A 4503-nucleotide genomic window follows, 5' to 3' on the forward strand; every position below is an offset into this window, starting at 1 on the left:
GTAGCGGTGGAGTCCCTTGTAGCACCCATGGGGAGCCCAGTTGCGGGGGCTTAAAAACAACAAATTTTGCGTAACTTCTTTTTTTTTTTTTTTTTTTTTTTTTTTTTTTTTTAAATTTTTTTTTTTTTTTTAAATTTTACGTAAGCTGGCATGAGAGTTTGGTAGGGCTGCTGTCCTCATTTTTGGGAGCTGACGCACAGGGATATTCAACGTTTTTTTTTTTTTTTCTCTCTTTTTAAATATATGTATATATATTAAAATCTTAAAAAAAAAAAAATTAAATAAAAACAAAAAACGAGAAAAATGCCCATGACCTTAACTATTTGCTCTGACTTGTATCTTCCTTGATAGGTGACTAAAACTGGCTTGTTGGTCTCATTCACCAGCAATAACGGGAACTAAAGACAGACCCCTCCTCCCTGCCCCCTGCCCAGCCCCACAGCGGGGTCCCCGTGGGGCTCCCTCTGCCTTCCCCCGGCCCCCCAGGGGGGCCTTTGGGGACCTGCTTTGCCATAGAAGCCCCAAAACCTCAACATCCCTCCCAGGACGCGGTGGGGTGACCCCTTTGGGGTGCTGGAGTGAGAGGGGGCACCCTACTTGCGCCCGGAGACGGAAGGGGGCACATGGTGCCAGGACCCGTCCGAGCCACGGGCTCTTCTCCCCCCCCTGCAGCTTTAGGTGATTTAGGGGCAACAGAATCCTTGCAAGGAGCTCGTTCCTCAAGACCCCCACCCTGCAAATCCCATGGGGGGCTTCGTTTTTCAGCTAGCCACTGGGCCACCAAAACCGGGCCGGCTCCTGGCAGCAGCAAAGCAAAGCGCGGTGGTGGCCTGGGCCCTTGCAGGTGGTGGCCCAGGACCAAGCATGTGGTGGCCCAGGACAGCACAGGTGGTGGCCCAGAACCGCATGGATGGTGACCCAGGACTGCACAGGTGGTGGCCTGGAATCATGCATGTGGTGGCCAGGGACCATAGATGTGGTGGCCCAGGACCACACAGGTGGTGGCCCAGGACCGCACGGGTGGTGGCCTGGGACTGCATGAGTGGTGGCCCAGGATCATGGATGTGGTGGCCCAGGACCACACAGGTGGTGGCCCAGGACCACGCATGGTGTGGTCCAGGACTGCACGGGTGGTGGCCTGGAATCATGCATGTGGTGGCCTGGGACCATGCATGTGGTGGCCCAGGACTGCACGGGTGGTGGCCCAGGACTATGCATGGTGTGGTCCAGGACCACACGGATGGTAGCCTGAGATCATGCATGTGGTGGCCCAGGACCACACAGGTGGTGGACCAGAACCACACAGGTGGTGGCCCGGGACTACACAGTTGGTGGCCCCACGCAAACAGGCGCTGCTGGTTTGTGGGAGCAGGTTGTCCCCGAGTGTCTCCATCTGGATGGTAGAGCTGGGGGTTGGGGATGCGGCCAAGGACCCGACCGTGACTTGCCATGGCCCGGTGAATGGTGGTGGCCATCTCCCCTGGGTGCTAGTCCTGCTGCCTGGGGGTGTGTTCGCAGGGCGGTGGGACGGAGGGCAGGTCCAAGACCCGGGGGGCTCAGAGCGTCACTGGGGTGGAAGGTGCTGAGCTGTTGGCAGGAGGCTCCCAGTTGCCGGTGGGATTAGAGCCGGGGGGGGACACACAGTGGGGTGACTCGGTGCCAGACACCCCGCTTTGGTGCCGGGGGGGTTTCCACGGGGGGCTTTGCCAAACCGCAGCCGATTTTGGCTCTTTCTGGACCCGAGGAGCGGGGGCTCCGGTGCTTCGCTGGGTTTGGGACTCATCCTGCAGCCTTTCCCTGGGGATGTGGCCTCTGGGGCAGAGCTGGGACGGTGTGGGGGCTGCGTGAGCTGGGGGGGGTCCTGGCTCTGGGGTGTGAGAGCTGGGGGTTTCGGGGTGATGCCGGCGCCTCCCTGCCCCGTCCCCCAAAACCCGCCGCGTCCTCGGTGTTTGTCATCTGCGGCGTCGGGGACTCCTGGAGAAGGGAGGATGCAGGGGAAGAGGGTGCCGGAACGGAACAAAGGGAAACGGAGGGATAAAGTAATATCACGCTGTGATGTCATCCTCATCGACAGAAATTATATAGAGAATAGTGTGTATTATAATACATAACAAAAGAAAAAAAATAAAAAAAAGAACCAAAATTGGATTTATATTTAATGAGGAGATACTATAAAAATATCTTGTCCTAGCTCCCATTTGCAAAAGTATTTTTCAGCTGGAGGGATATCTATTATTTTTTTCTCTTTTCTTTCTTTCTTAAAAAAAAAAAAAAATACTAATTTCCATACGTACAAAGGCTCAGACTGTTAATATTGTGAACCTCTTAAATCAAAATGCTCCAACCTGTTTATTTGGTATTTGAAGGGTTTATTTTGATGCATTTACTGGTGTTTTTTAAAGAGAGAGAGAGGAGGGAAAAAAAGACTAAGATTTTAAAATTAGAACATTTCTTTATAATTTAATATTCTATTTTAATAAATGCATTTATTACATGTAAATGTAGCAAGGAACTGGGCTAATAAAAATACTTTTTATTAGGTAATTTATTATAAGAAAAAAGGATATTTTATTTTATGATAAAGTGATCCTTAAAAGTTTAGAAGGTTTAGAATATATGTAGGTTAAAAAATACATTTGTATCCAGAGTATTGCTTAAAAAGTGTTTTTAATATATGTTTCCTTTTTTGTGTGTGCGTGTGTGTATGTAAAAGGTGATAGTTATGGTGCAGATAGCCCTTTCCAGAAATAAGAAATTAACACAGTTGGATGTATTTAAAAAGCAAAAATAGCTTAAAAAAAGGAAAAAAAAAAAAAGGGTAATTAAACCCCAGAGAAGTAGAAGAGAAAAACCACTATGAATCAAAGCCTGTGCGGTCGTTTCGAAGCCCCCCCCGTCCCATGGTTGCCCTTGGCCAGCGGATCCCTCTGGTCGGGCTGGGAGCGCTCCGAGCCCTCTGTGCAGGATGCGGCCCCCGGGGCCGGGGGGGCTTTGGGCAGCGTCGCCCCCGCTGCCGCCGGGCGCTTCGGTGCATCCCGGGGGTCCAGCCCCAGGGACGGAGTTGGCTCCGGCTGTGGGTTCAGTGGGAGCCTGGGGAGGGGGGGTCTGGGCGCTCTCGGAAGGCTTTGCCTTCCTCCCCTCTTCATCCTCCTCGGTTTCCTCCCGGCCCCTTGTCCCGACCCGGGGCGCCGGGGGAGAGACTCGCCATGGATGCGGCTGCGGCAAGTGGGAGAGAGCCCCGTGTGAAACCCTCCTGGTGGGGGCGGGAGGATTTTAGGCTCCTTCCCGCAGCCTCGACGGGAGGGACCAATGGCCACCAACAGCCTGGATGTCCCCGGGGTGGGACCGTGGTGGCAGAGTGGCTCTGTGGCCAGGGCCATGGTCACAGGGTGGCTCTGTGGCTGAGAAGAGTGGTCACAGGGTGGCTCTGTGGCCAAAGGGACAGGAGAGTGGTCACAGGGTGGCTCTGTGGCCAAGGAGAGTGGTCACAGAGTGGCTCTGTGGCCAAAGGACCAGGAGAGTGGTTGCAGGGTGGCTCTGTGGCCAGGGGACAGGACCATGGTGACAGGGTGGCTCTGTGGCCAGGGGACAGGACCATTGTCACAGGGTGGCTCTGTGACCAAGGAGAGTGGTCACAGGGTGGCTCTGTAGCCAAAAGGAGAGGACAGTGGTCACAGGGTGGCTCTGTGACCAAGGAGAATGGTCACAGGGTGGATTTTTAAAAGAAGAAGAAGAAAAGAAAAACATTTTGTTTGTTCGTTTTTAACCAAAAAAAGGAGAAGTAAAAAAAAAAAAAAGAAAAAAGTTTGCGTTGATGGGTATTAAAAAAAAAGTTAATAATAATAATAATGAGTGGCCCTGTGGCCAAAAGACCAGGAGAGTGGTCACAGGGTGGCTCTATGACCAAGGAGAGTGGTTACAGGGTGGCTCTGTGGCCAGGGGACAGGAGAGTGGTCGCAGGGTGGCTCTGTGGCCAAGGAGAGTGGTCACAGGGTGGGTCTGTGGCCTAGGGAGGTGGTTGCCATCCGTTGCTCCCCTTGAGGCTCCATCTCTTCCCGCGTCTGCATGGGCTGCAGGGACAGGAGTGTTTTGTCCCCACGTCCGGGCCAGGCCTGATCTTGGCACCATCCACCATCGGCCTTTTGGACAGAAGGGCTCGTTTGGGACCCGTGTCCCCCTGGAGCCACCATGGGCTGGAACCTGGTGCTCTGGGCCCCCAGGGGACGAGACCCCGGGGGGCTTCCACCCACCCTAGACCTCAACGCTCCCCTTTCTGCCCCCCCTCCCCCCGAGCCAGCACGGGCCACGTCTCCTGCGAGACCCTGCTGGAGGGACAGCCCAGTGTCCCCTTTTCATCCAGTGAAGCTCTGAGCTTGTGGCTTTGACCCAGGAAAGCACTTCAGCACATGCAGAGCTCCAGCCACAGCCCCCCAGCCGGGCTGAGCCACCATGATCCCCCCCCGGGGACTGGGGGACCCAGACCCCCACCCCAGAGCCAGCCCC

This window comes from Calidris pugnax, unplaced genomic scaffold (assembly GCF_001431845.1).
Source record: "Calidris pugnax isolate Ruff unplaced genomic scaffold, ASM143184v1 scaffold371, whole genome shotgun sequence".
Taxonomy (NCBI): Eukaryota; Metazoa; Chordata; class Aves; order Charadriiformes; family Scolopacidae; genus Calidris; species Calidris pugnax.